The sequence below is a fragment of the Schistocerca cancellata genome, chromosome 1 (genome assembly GCF_023864275.1).
Source record: "Schistocerca cancellata isolate TAMUIC-IGC-003103 chromosome 1, iqSchCanc2.1, whole genome shotgun sequence".
Lineage (NCBI taxonomy): Eukaryota > Metazoa > Arthropoda > Insecta > Orthoptera > Acrididae > Schistocerca > Schistocerca cancellata.
Window position 1 is genome coordinate 1,268,145,603 of NC_064626.1, and position 14,705 is coordinate 1,268,160,307.

Consider the following 14,705-nt stretch of genomic DNA (forward strand, 5'->3'; position numbering starts at 1 on the left):
AGGCGTGCACTACACACAGAAAGTGGCAACTAGCGTAGCAGAGTACATTCTTGTGATTGGTTTGATGTAGCCTACCATGAATTCCTCTCCTGTGACAACCTTTTCATCTCACAGTAGAAATTGCAATCTGTGTCCTCAATTATTTGCTGAATGTATATAGAGAGTTTCAGGGAGAGCATTAGGGAACGATTGACAAGAACAAGGGAAGGAAATACAGTACAGGAAGAATAGGTATGTTTGAGAGATGAAATAGTGAAGGCAGCAGAGGATCAAGTAGGTAAAAAGACGAGGGAAATCCTTGGGTAACAGAAGCAATATTGAATTTAATTGATGAAAGGAGAAAATACAAAAATGCAGTAAATGAAGCAGGCAAAAAGGGACACAAATATCTCAAAACTGAGACTGACAGAAAGTGCAAAATGTCTAAGCAGGTATGGCTAGAGGAAAAGTGTAAGGATGTAGAGGCATATGTCACTAGGGATAAGACAGATACTGCCTACAGGAAAATTAAAGAGACCATTGGAGAAAAGAGAACCACTAGCACGAATATCAAGAGCTCAGATGGAAACCCAGTTCTAAGCAAAGAAGGGAAAGCAGAAAGGTGGAAGGAGTACATAGAGGGTCTATACAAGGGCGATGTACTTGATGACAATATTGTGGAAATGGAAGATGATTTAAGTGAAGATGAAATGGGAGATATGATACTGCGTGAAGAGTTTGACAGAGCACTGAAAGACCGAAGTCTAAACAAGGCCCTGGGAGTAGACAACATTCCATTAGAACTACTGATAGCCTTGCGAGAGCCAGGCCTGACAAAACTCTACCAAGTGGTGAGCAAGATGTATGAGACAGGCGGAATACCCTCAGACTTCAAAGAGAATATAATAATTTCAATTCCAAAGAAATCAGGTGCTGACAGATGTGAAAATTACCGAGCTATCACTTTAATGAGTCATGGTTGCAAACATACTAATACGAATTCTTTACAGACAAATGGAAAAGCTGGTAGAAGCCAACCTTGGAGAAGATCAGTTTGGATTCCATAGAAATGTTGGAACGTGAGGCAATACTGACCCTACAACATATCTTAGAAGAGAAATTCGGAGTAGGTATTAAAATCCATGGAGAAGAAATAAAAACTTTGACGTTTCCCAATGACATTGTAATTCTGCCTGAGATAGCAAAGGACCTGGAAGAGCAGTTGAGTAGAACGGACAGTGTCTTGAAACGAGGATATAAGATGAACAGCAACAAAAGCAAAACGAGGACAATGGACGAATTTAATCAGGTGATGCTGAGAGAATTAGGTTAGGAAATGAGACACTTATAGTAGTAGACGAGTTTTGCTATTTGGGGAGCAAAATAACTGATGATGGTCGAAGTAGAGAGGACATAAAATGTTGACTAGCAATGGAAAGGAAAGCATAGATTGAAGTGTCAGGATGTCTTTTCTGAAAGTATTTGTATGGAGTGTAGCCATGTATGGATGTGAAACACGGCTGATAAATAGAATAGAAGCTTTCGTACTTCATACCTCCTCATAAGTTATGACGAGGTACTGAACAGAATTGGGGAGAAGAGAAATTTGTGGTACAACTTAACTAGAACATGGGATTGGTTGGTAGGACATGTTCTGAGGCATCAAATGACCACCAATTTGGTACTGGAGGGCAGTGTGGAGAGTAAAAATCGTAGAGGAAGACCAAGAGATGAATACACTAAGCAGATTCAGAAGGACGTAGGTTGAAGTAGGTATTGGGAGATGAAGAAGCTTGCACAAGACAGAGTATCATGGAAGCTGCATCAAATCAGTCTCTGGACTGTAGACCACAACAACAAAAACATTCCAATCTCAGTCTTCCTCTACTTCCATGGAAGTTATTCCCTGCTGTCTTGACAGATATCTTACCACCGTGTCCCTTCTTCTTGTCAGTGTTTTCCATAATTTTTTTTCCCCGCCGATTCTGCAGACCCCCTCGTTTCTTCACTTTCAGTCCACCTAATTTTCAACATTCTTCTGTAGCTTTACATCTCAAATACTTCGATTCACATCAGTTCCAGGTTTTCCACAATCCATGTTTCACTAACATACAATACTATGCTCGAAACATACATTCTCAGTAATTTCTTCCCCAAATTAACACTAATTTTTGATAATATTAGCCTTTTCTTAGCCAGGAATGCCTTTTTTTCCGCTGCCAGTCTGGTTTATGTGTCCTCCTTGCTCTGTGGGTCAAGGGTTATTTTCCTACCTAGGTACCTGAATCCCATAATTTCTCTACTTTGTGATTACCCGTTCTGACGTTTAGTTTCTGAGGATTCTCATCTCTGATGCTTCTTGTAATTTTCGTCTTTGTTTGATTTATTTTCAATCCATGTTCTGTAGTCATTAAATTGTTCATTCCAATCAACAGAGCCTGTATTTTTTCTTAACTTTCACTGAGAATAGCTTTGTCATCAACGAAAGACTACAGCCAGTTTTAAGCCCTTTATAATCCAAGTACTTCATACTTCCACTTTTATTGTTCCCTTTTGGTACTTCTACACATCATATATCACCAATTTTTCCCTACAGCTTACCCCTATTTCTCTGAGAATTCCGAACACCTTGCCACATTTTACATTGTTGAACACTTTTTACATGTTGACAAATCCTATGAATGTGTCTTGATTTTTCTTCAGTCTCGCTTCCATTATCAGTCGCAATGTCAGAACTGTCTTTCCAGAGCCTTTAGCTTTCTTGAAGCCAAACCGATCGTCTTCTAAGGTATCCTCAATTTTCTTTTCCATTCTTTTGTATCTTACTCTTGCCAGCAACTTGGATACATGAGCTGTTAAGCTGATTGTGCAGTAATTGTCGCACTTGTCAGTTCTTGCAGTCTTTGGAATTGTGTGGATGATATTTTTCCAAAAGTCAGATAGTATGTGGCCACACTCATACATTCTACATACGAAAGTGGACAGTCGTTTCGTTGCTGTTTCGCCCAATGATTTTAGTAATTCTGATGGAATGTTATTTATACCTTTCTGCCTTATTTGATCTTAAGTCGTCCAAATTTCTTTTAAATTCCAATATATGATCCCTTATGTCTTCTCTACTGACTCATGTTTCTCCTTCTATCACGTTTTCAGACAAGTTATTCACCTCATAAAGGCCTGTAGTGTAGTCTTTCCACCCATCCGCTCGTCCTCAACATGAAACAGTGTAATTTCCACTGCACTCTTAATGTTACTGCCCTTGCTTTTAATCTCACCAAAGGTTGTTTTGACTTTTCTGTGTGCTGAATCAGTTCTTCTGACAGTCATTTCTTTTTCTATTTCTTCACATTTTTCATACAGCAATTAATATTTATTTCATTCCTGAGTGACATATCTCTGTGTTCCTGAACTTATATGAAGATTTGTTTATGTCTTTCTCTCATCAATTAGCTAAAGTATTTGTTTTGTTACTCATGGTTTCCTCACAGTTAACTTTCTTGCACCTATGTTCTTGTTTTCAAATGCTGTGATATTTTTAGAGATGTACATTCCTTCTCAACTGAACTGCCTACTGCGCTTTTCACTATCGTAGTATCTACAGAGAACTTCATATTTCTCTGTTTCTTAGTATTTCTGTATCTCACTTCTTTGCAAATTGATTTTTCCTGACTAGTCTTTTTTTTAACTTACCTGATTTCGGAATCTCTGCCTGACTATGAGGTAATCTAACTGAAATCTTTCTGCCTCTTCTTGTTTCCAAGTGTATCTTCTCCTCTTGTGATTCTTGAACCAAGTATTTACTACTGCTATGTCCTCTATCACTCCTGCTAACAAGCCCATATTCTCCTGTAACCCTCTTTGATCTCTTGCCTACAACCACATTCCAATCCACTATGATTACTAGATTTTGATCATCCTTTCCATAGTGATTTACCCATTCAGTATTCTCATATACTGTGTCTATCTCTTCATCTTCTCTTCAAGCTGAACAGATGGACTTTTACTTCTTGATGGCAGTCATCTCCAAAAAGATAATGAAAACTATTGTAAATTTAAGACCATATTGTGAAACGTCTTTGGAAACATATGTCATTGGCTCACAGAGTGATGACATGACTGAAACATATGTAGTGATGAGAAAGTATTGGTCCACATCTACATATATTCTACTCAAGTCATGATGTGTGTTGGACGGTACATAATACCACTACTGGTCATTTCCTTTTCTGTTCCTCTTGCAAATAATGTGAGGGGAAGAATGACTTTCTGTAGGCCTCTGTATGAGCCCTAATTTCTCTTTGTGGTCATTATGCAAATTCTTCATTGGTAGAACTAGAACAGTTCTGCAGTCAGCTTCAAATGCTGGATCTCTAAATGTCCTCAACAGCATTTCCCAAAAAGAATGTCATCTTCCTTCCTGGGATTCCCCCTTGACTTCATGAAGCAGTCTCTATAATAAGCATGTGTTGATGTCACCTACTAGTAACAAATCTGGCAGCCCATCCCTGAATTGTTTTGATGTCTTCCAATACCAAAGTCAACCATTTGCCTTGCCTGCTACCATCCTTATGTGCTTGTTCCATTTGATATCAGTTTGCAGATTTAGGTGTAGATATTTAACTGATGTGACTATGTCAATACTGCATATTCGAACACTATGGAATTGTTTCTCGTCATCATCTGCATTAGATTACATTTTTCTACATTTAGAGTAAGCTGTCATTCATGACATCAACTAGAAATTTTCTCTAAGTCATCTTGTATGCTCCTGCAGTCGCTCAATGACAACACCTCTCTGTACCCCACAGCATCATCAGCAAACAGTGCAGATTGCAGACTGCGGGAATTCTCTTGTCTCAAATGGTTTGTGAAACTAAGTTTGGTTAAAGATTGCAACAAAATGTTATTAATTTTTACAATAATCAAGCAGAATTGTAAAAAAATTCTCAGAGAGTACAGTCACCAAATAATTCATAGTAACTGAGATTTTCCAGCTTATCTGCTCCAGATATCAAAATATAATGGGTAATTCTGAACTGATTCTTTATTTGTTCATTTGCATACTATCTTCAGTTACCACACAGGCTTCAGTCTCTTAATGAAAACGATATTACATTAAATACATAAACTCATTGAGTATTAAACAGATGTAAGAACAACAAGAACGTTATTACAGTGATAAAACATACAATTTTCATAAGATACCATACACAGCATTTAATATAATCTGTAAGTTGCTTAAATGTCATGGTAGAAAAGGATAAACATGGAATAAAGAGAAGACAGAATGGAAGGAAGAAAGTTAAAATTTTAATGAAAACTCGACTGAAGATACAATAGGAAATAAGTAAACTAACAAATCAAAAGAAAATACCTAAAGGTGAGAAGTGGCCAAGAACAGTTGAACTTTTGAGAGACAGACAGATGTTCTCAAATCAAAACCAATTAATTCTTCCAACTGAGTGGGCTATACATTCTGAATAGTACTTAATTTAGATGGCCACTTACATCAGTATCGATTGTATAATTTGTGCAAATCAAATTCAGTAGTCTGAAATGGTGTATTATTAGTATTATTTAGAAGTGAATTAAAATATATTGTCTTAAAAATTAGTATTAATTTTTCCTAATATCCTTCATTTTTGTTAATCATGTATTAGGCTGATATAGTGTAATCAATACTTTTTCCCTTGGTATTATCTGAGTACCCAATGTTCTATTAGTCCATCTCCTCCTCCCCACTCTCTGTCCATCACCTCCTTCAACCCCTCTCTGTCCATCTTCTCTTTCCCCTCTCTCCGTCCAGCTCCTAGAAATGCCCATCTCAACTCTCTTTCCATCTACTCCTGCCCCTCTCTCTGTCCATCTCATCCAACCTCTGTCTCTGTCCTATCTGGTTTTCCCTCCTCTCTCAGCCCATCTACTTCTCCCCCCTGTACATCTCCCTCTTCCCCCTTTGTCCACCTCCCCCTCCCCCTCTCTTTGTCCATAACCTGACTCTCCCTCTATCCATCCCCTCTCTCTGTCCATCTCCTCCTCCTCCTCCCTCTCTTCCTGTTCATCTCCTCCTCTTTCCTTTCTTTGTTCATCTCCTCCTATCCTCTGTCTCTCTGTGCATCCTCCTCTCTTCCTTTTCTCTGTACATTTCCTCTTCATGTCTCTTTGTTCATCTCTTCCTCCTCCCTCTCTCTGCCTACCCCTTCCTCCCCCTGTCTCTGTCCATCTCCTCTTTTCTTTGTTAATCTCCTCCTCTTTCCTTTCTTTGTTCATCTCCTCCTATCCTCTGTCTCTCTGTGCATCCTCCTCTCTTCCTTTTCTCTGTCCATTTCCTCTTCATGTCTCTTTGTTCATCTCTTCCTCCTCCCTCTCTCTGCCTACCCCTTCCTCCCCCTGTCTCTGTCCATCTCCTCCTTTCTTTCTTAATCTCCTCCTCTCATCTTTCTCTCTGTCCATGCCCTCCTCCCCCTCTCTATCGATCTCCTACTCTCACTATCTTTGTCTAACCCTCCTCCCACCCTCTATCGATCTCCTACTCCCACTATTTTTGTCTATCTCCTTCTTCCCCCTGTCTTTGTCTGTTCATCTCCTCTTCCCCCTCTCTCTCCACATTGCCACCCTTACCCTAACCATAGGTTGGTGGTTCTTAACTCCATAGTTTTTCTTTCTATAGTGCAACTAATATGTGTACCAAATTTTGTTGTAATCGTTCCAGGGGCTTACAATGAGCTATTTATGCAAGGATTTGCTTGTGAAGACATTTACCAAATATATTTAACATATTTCACATGTATCTCTGGTGAATTTCACCCTGAAATTTTATTTTCACACAGCTCAATGTTTATGACATCATATCTCCTGAACTATATGCTGTACAGAGGTATAATTTTGCAGGTAGATCCAGTGATCTATGTGGATACTGTTTATGCTCTTTTTGGCGAATGGAGTTAGTAATAAAGAAGTAATAACTGAAAGTCATGCATGATGCTGCAATATTCATGCATCATGGGCTATGCTTGTTTTTCACTGCCTCCCCTTTGATAGATAGGTGGTTCCCACTTCTAGAATGATTCTTTCCAGACAGTAAGTGATACATATACCATGTTTGGTTGAAATTGGTTTTGGAAGAGATATGTTCCATGTATACATACATACACTTTTATAATGTATATGGATACCACATTTTATACACAATTTTTAAATTATGTATTCTTAAGTTAACCTTAAATTACAATTTCAGCTCTTATAACAACAAACACTCAATGACAGAAACGAAAATTGTACAGTTAACAAGAATTAAGACTAAGATTAGGAAGTCTCGAAAAATTCAGTAATTATACCATTTGCATGTATAGTAAGGCACAAAATTGCCCTTGACACTGACAAGGAAACATCTGTATAAATGGGAAAAATTTCTATTTTTTGTAACTTCCTTAATAAATAAAATACAGTTCTCCAAAAATATGATCAGTAATACAGTTAATTTCGTTCTCACTTCATTTGTGAAAAATTGGCTTTTACTTTACAACTGCTGCAGGTATAATTACTAATTTTCATACTTTGTTGGTTTCTTTATTTTCCAAAGTCTTGTGAAAATTTTCCTAACAATAACTGAAACGATTTATATTTGACTTCAGTTAGCTTTAAAGAGCACCTTCCATCCATATTGAACACACTCAATAAAAGTGTCAATTTTACAAGAAACCATGTTCAATGTTTGCCAACGGCATACAGTTAAATTGTCCTTCTAATAAATTGAAAATTGAATGAACTCCAATCTCGCAACACAAAGTTACTTTAAGAGAGGAAAGCAACATGTACTTTTGCAGAAGAGATCATAAAAGAAACCAATTTCTGTAGGCCAATGAAATAACCGATTATCTAACTTAAATTCTCAATCACCAAAACCTGTACATTCGGACTTAAGCGCGTTACTACCCGAAAATGAGGTACAGTAAGCAAAAGTTCATCAAGTTTGAATCACAAGTGAGGCTGGCCAAGTGGCGATGTGTTCTCGCCTCTCTTAATTCAAAGATTTTTGTTGCGTATAGTGTGACAAGCAGAAAAAAGTTAAGAAATATTCTACAGACACACTGATTATCAAAATAAAACACACAGATTAAAACCATCCTTCTTGGATTATTCATGAACACAGTGTTACGCAATACAAGCATTCATAGCGTCGTAGATTTCAGCGATAAAAGCTACTTACCTTCAATCGAAAACTGTTTGTGTTGATCATCTTTTCAGTACATGTGTATGCCACAGCGTTAAAATTTACCTTCTAAACTGAAGAATACTCTTTGAGGACAATGCATTCACAATTATGGAAACGCGACTAATACTCAGAATTTCATTTAAAATAATCACGAAAACTTTGTAAACGATGGATATAAACTGTGTAACACGAATCTAGTTTCAAACTAATTCATTTTATAAATTATATATTTACTTAAAGCAGGTGTGAAGCTACTCGTGATGAAACAACACAAACTGAGTATGAAAGTTTCGCGCTTGTTAAAAAGACAACACGATTCGTATTTCAGATTAAGTGATAGACTTAAATAGGAACAACTCAATGTTTCAACTCTGGCACGCTTCACATCATGAGCTGAGAACGTTGCATGTGCAGATGTCAATCATTATTATGAGTATTACGCAACATACATTGAATTTTCTTGCTGTTTACTCCTTGTAGTACAAAAAGCGAACTGCGGTGTTAGCTCCTGTTCGTTTACTTTCCCAGTGACTGACAGCAAACACTTGAAGAGTTTAGAGGAAACCGGTACAGTAACAATGTGTTACCACTTATTCGTTTTGTCCGCGAATCCACAACTAACGACAGTAACATCATTCGACCACAATTCCAACGCTATGCTGAAGATCGGAAGTCATATTATGGTTACAACTGATGATGCAATATTACATCCCTAAAAAGCGTCAAACTAAATTTTCTAATCATAAGCAGTACCGCGGTAAAAGGAATTATGTGGGATAAGTTTCGGATGTGTGGGAGAGAAGTGCTTACCCGTTCACTGGGCTGCGGGGCTGTCAGGGGGCGCTGCTGCCTGGGGTAGTCGGCTGGCGACGTCTTCAGCTCAGCAGGCGTCCAACCAGTTCGAGGCCTCGAGCTCAACTGGTGCGCGGCAGGCCGCGCGGCCCGCACTAATACCCTCTGGCGGCCCACGCCGGACATGCGCAGAAAGCGCGCGCGCGGAAATCGATTGCCGGCGGCGCTCGTACGTGGCTCTGATTCGCTGCCCTCTGATTTCCGGCGCTGCGAAGCGACAGGTGAGCCACGAATCACACGCGCTGGCGCTAACGCGCTTCCCGTGTCTTGTGGGAGGGGGGAGGGTCGAGACAGCCGAGGGGCCGACTGCGCAGGTGTGGGCCACCAAGTGGCCTGCGACCAGTTCACTCCCCGTCGCACCGCCGCGCAAATAACAAAAGAGATGCGCGTAAATAGCTGCTAGCCGCCGCGCAGAAAACCGTTTGAATTTTCCAGACGGTCTTTGCTATTCGCAACGGCGCAGGCAATTACTAGCAATGTCGTTCAATATTCTCGTGTCTAAAGTTCGTCGGTGTGGCCGTTTTCTGCAAGTTAATAAATATTCGCTCTATATGTCCAAACGCCTTTTTCTCGCTACAGTATATTTAATTTTCAGAAGCGTTTTTTTGTCTCTTTTGAAGGCTTCTTCAGTAGATTTTTTTCTGAAATAATGTACATTTTTGTTTTTGAAACAGTTCACAGTTGCTACAAAAGCAAATTGTGGCCCTTCAGTTACTTGTCAGACAGATCTGCGTTTCGTCTCATCTGGTCATATGTTAGGATAGGAACTGCACATCGACTCTTATTTCCAAAATTCATCGAAATCAATTTTTTTTTCACAGAAAGTTGACAGAAGGTGAAGGATTTAAACACTTCATGGGAGATGTGGCAATAACTTTAGATTTATAGTACATGCGGTGTGATGATGTTGTTGTAAGGAGATTTTTCTTAGCTTATATGTAAAAACAAAGCCGTGTATTGTCAAAAAAATTTACTGCAGGCGTCTTAAAACGGCGAAACACGTCTGGAAAGTAAATATACTGCAGCAAGAAAGAGGCTTTCGAATATGTAATATCTATCTGTCCATCCAGTTTCCCCAACTCCCCAACATGAGCAGTTATCTGAAACTCGTGAGTGTAAGTCGAGTCGTGTTTACAGACAGAATTTTAGCTTATACGCCCTTCGTTTATATGATGTAATATCTTCCTGTTGCGTCCTTTCGTATACCCCCTTACTATCACAGAATATTTTTGTTTATTCTTCTTGTTTTCTGGTTCATTACAGACAGCTTGTGTTCATATAGTCCGCACTCTGCATAGAATTGTACTTTATTGAAAGTGACGTTAAAATTGTTTTTAGACGTCGGGATCTGTTTAAGTGTACTTTTAATCGCAAATGGCTCTGGCGCCCTTACCAGACGAGGCGGTGGAGTCATTACGACAATACACTGTTCTGCTGTTCAAATGGCGTCAGGTTTTCGACGATTTCCCTAATCCAGTTCATAAATTTTCCGGACTAGTGACTTCAACACAGAGGTAGGTGACGCGTTGCTCCGCAGTTGTGTGTCTTAGTGTCCGTTTGCAATGACTTGCCGCGTGGTGACGCTGTTATCCCAGATCTTGCTTGCGAGGAAGTGTGACCCGATAGTAATAACTGATCATAATAACTAAACATAAATGAAATAAAGCAATTCGTATACCAAATTAGAAAGCAAAAGACTTAAGAGATGTAAATGCACTTGCAATGCAGATATTTAAATCCAATCTCCAATGGCAAACTTCGCACGAAGTCTGCGTTGCAGTCGACTTGAACAACAAATATAATACTATTCAAAAAGATTTCGGGCTTGCAGCCGGTTGTCGTTAGCTTCCATTCACGATGGAAGCTACCGACGACCGGCTGCAAGCCCGAAATATTTTTGAATATTTAGTTCGCCGGGAAAATTTTAAATTTCACAAATGTAATACTTCTCTTCAAATCTCTATCACTTTCTCTAGTAGCTATTGCTCGTCAAATAAGTGTAGACACATATTTCGTTGCAACAGGCAACCGATATGGGTAACTGGTGGCATTAGTGCGTCACGTAGGAGAAACCGGGAGTTGTTGTTTTCTGGTTCATTACAGATAGCTCGTGTTTATATAGACCGCACTCTGCATGGAATTGTAGTACGTTGAAAGTGATGTTAAAATTGTTTTTAGACTTAGAGAACGTGTGAAGCGAACGTATGAAGAACACTCAGAGTTCGGTAACAGATTTTTACAAAAAAGCATGAAAACGATTTGGTCAACTATGAAAAAGAAATCAGGGCAGAATGCGGGCGCTCAACGCAATACACTTCTTTTGTGAGAGAATGAAACTGCTACTGATCCACCAGAGTTCTTTAAAATATTTACGAATCATTTCCTGTCATCAGTCATCAAGTTAAATTAATATTTTAGTGGCACAGAAATGCAGAAGTCTCTAAAAGCTTGTATTTGAAGACAGTACATCATTTGCAGCTACACGTAGCAAACAAAGATGAAACTGTATCACTTATTTGTTATTAAAGAGTAGATTACGAAGATCGGTGCGTCATACATTGCTTTGGTACTCAGTCACCTAATGTTTCAGGTGTTGTCAAGTTCCTGATAGACTGAAATAGTCATTAGAAAAAACATTTTGTAATAAGGTTGAAGGAAATAACGCTGACGATTACTACCCCGTTTCTTTGTTACCTTTGCTTACAAAAGAAAGCAGTGTACAGGAGAGTAGTTGCACATCCCACTGTACATAAATTGTTGTCTCTCTTATTAAGGGCTTCAGCCTTCATGTAGGGCTACGAGATACGCTGAGGATAGTAGGTATTTTTTTCGTTTTAACAAAAGCATTTGACTGTGTGGACCATGCAGTACTGTTGCGTCAATCGGAACATAATGGGATTAAGGAAAAAGGTGAACAATCTTAACTTCATATCTGGAAACTGGGAAGCAGAAGGTTGTCCTCCAGTCTCAACAAACGGGGAAGAGGTTTGAGTCTGATTGGGGTCATATAATTTTGGGACTATCAAAGCTTTCAGTTTCAGATCCACTGCTTTTATTGATATATGTTACCGATATCCCGCTAAGCAACGCGGGCCAAAGATGCTTGGACTTTGCACGGGTCAGTACATAGTTTACAGAATAATGAGCGGAAAGTTCACAAAAAAGATTAAAGAATTAATAAAACACTAAAGAAATAGAAAATAGGCGGTGGTTTCCTAAAATGGCTTACCATTAGGGAAAAATTTTACTGTTGGCACATTTTTTTAATTATAAGCTTTATTTTTTGTAAGTCAGCACTAAAAACCATTAATTACACATTGATTCATGAAAGAAAACTTTATTATACTTTATATGATTATTACAGTATATTATCAAAAAGCTTACGCAGTGTCATGACATGAGAGAAGCTAGGCAAAATGACATACTCCTTAAATCATCTATGATACTTATTTTTATTTGCAAACGTCAAATGAAAACGTCACAGAAGTGTATTTTGTCGAATTACATGTAGGCTATTAAATGTTTTTTATTTGTTTTATTAAATTTAATAGATATTTTCCTGCCATCAATGTCTGCTTCCTTAATCGATTGCCAATTTCATTCCTCTTGCCTAACTTAAATGACAATTTCCTTACGTCATTCAATGTAAGTCCAAATTGCCGGGATTCAAATTCTTTAATGTGCTGTAATAACGCAGTTTTTAGTTCTGCTGGAAGCGTTTGATGGAACAGACGTAAACCTCCTGCAGCTTGCTTACTGTTGCCTTGCGCTCGCCTTTTTAAACTAGACTGAGAAAAACCTAACATTGTTGAGGCATACTGCCAGCGCATTTGCTTGTTACTAACAGCCACAGTAGCCTACTGCATGCTCTCTGAATCCCAAGACTGGCGGTTACCGATTCTCATACAATTTCCAATCATTATTACTGATATAATTGCAATAGTAATGATAACGAACTATGTCTTATAGAGTGTATTCGTAAATTCCCGTTCGTAAATTACTTGCAGAGGAGAGTGAGTACACAATATTTTGAATACGAGTCCATGTCCGGAAACGTCATACGGCGACGCTACGGATCGTCAAAGTTACTGGCGCCGGCGGCTGTAAACGTGTGTATATACAGGGTGATTAAGTGATGATGTTACCAACTTTCTAAGATGACAGAGAAAGATAAATATATCAATTTGAGGTAGACGCCCCTGTACCGAAACGAACGAGTCGGAAGTTATAAGCGAGAATTGTATTTATACCTCTAACAGTGGAATACGTGTACTGCAACTGTTGTCGCTAAGATTATAGGATAGGCAACTTTCAGAAGAGGTAGTATGGACCAAACCAAGAACAAATGTCTAGTTAAGACGGGCTATAAAATGCATTCTTTATGTTTGAGCACTTGTTCAAAAAATGTTCCGCAGGTTTCGCAGTGGCGAAGATGAACATGTGCTCATAGCTCCTCACGTGTGCATTTTAGAGCCCATGTTTATTAGACAATTTTTCCTTGTTTTGCTCCATACTACCACCTCAGGAAGTTGCCTACGCTACAATCTTGCAACAACAGTACCAGTACACGTATTCCGCTGTCAGAGGTCTCAGAACGGTTAGCGCTTATAACTTTCGACTCATTCGTTCCCGGTAGGGGGACAGTTATCTCAAACTGATACATTTATCGTTCTCCATCATCCTAGAAAGTCTGTAACATCAACACGGAATCACACTATATATGGAAACATTTAGAGGCGCCGCCGTGTATAGCTTTGACGCTCCGTTGCGTCGTTGGATGACGTTTCCTGACATAGGTCCTAGTCAAAATATTATGTGCTCACTCCCCTTTACAAGCCATATAAGTCTACAAAAGGAATTTCCTAGCACCTTGTATTATCCCGAACAGAAACAAATGGAAAGACGGGAACCAATACTGTGATTGTGGATAAAATGACGTTCAAATGGTTCAAATGGCTCTGAGCACTATGGGACTTAACATCTTAGGTCATCAGTCCCCTAGAACTTAGAACTACTTAAACCTAACTAACCAAAGGACATCACACACATCCATACCCGAGGCAGGATTCCAACCTGCGACCGTAGCAGTCCCACGGTTCCGGACTGCAGCGCCTAGAACCGCAAGACCACCGCGGCCGGCGATAAAATGACGTACCTACGTTTTTTTATCACATTCACAGTATGTCACTTGAGCCGCAGTAACAGAATTCTCTGTACACATTGACCCTACATGCCCAGAAACATGCCTAAAATGTTCGCAGAAGATACGTTTACTCACTTTCTGCGTAAAAAAATATTATAAACCAAATGATCGAAGGATACCACGGCGGAACAATTATCACAGCCTCTAATAACTGATGTGCAGGATTTCTTCACATAACACGTAAGCGTCCAAGCAAACGGCCTCGAAATATTTCTGGTGTAACAGTGTCGCCAACACAAGAACATGTTTCTGTGCCATAAAGTGCTGCCACTTATGGCAGTAACAATAAACACGAGATATGTCATTTTACACGCTTCTATTATTTTAGGAACTTTCCCCTATATACGAATAAACAACAGATTGCAGAGAGAAGTTCTCAACTACCGCGAGGAATTCCTGCAAGGAATAGAAAGTGTGTGCCACAAGGAAACCTGTCAACTTGGATTTTAATACTGG

The 14,705-nt window shown here is 39.1% G+C and overlaps 1 protein-coding gene across 1 annotated transcript in view; it reads right to left on the reverse strand.

The window, feature by feature from the left end:
* The window catches only part of LOC126145350 (nematocyst expressed protein 4-like), a 196,323-nt gene extending 187,205 nt beyond the window's left edge, over nucleotides 1-9,118 (reverse strand). The window contains exon 1 of the mRNA XM_049915554.1: nucleotides 9,005-9,118. The gene's annotated coding sequence lies outside the window, so the exon portion shown is untranslated. The remainder of the gene's footprint in view (nucleotides 1-9,004) is intronic.
* Between the last annotated feature and the right edge of the window lie 5,587 nt (nucleotides 9,119-14,705).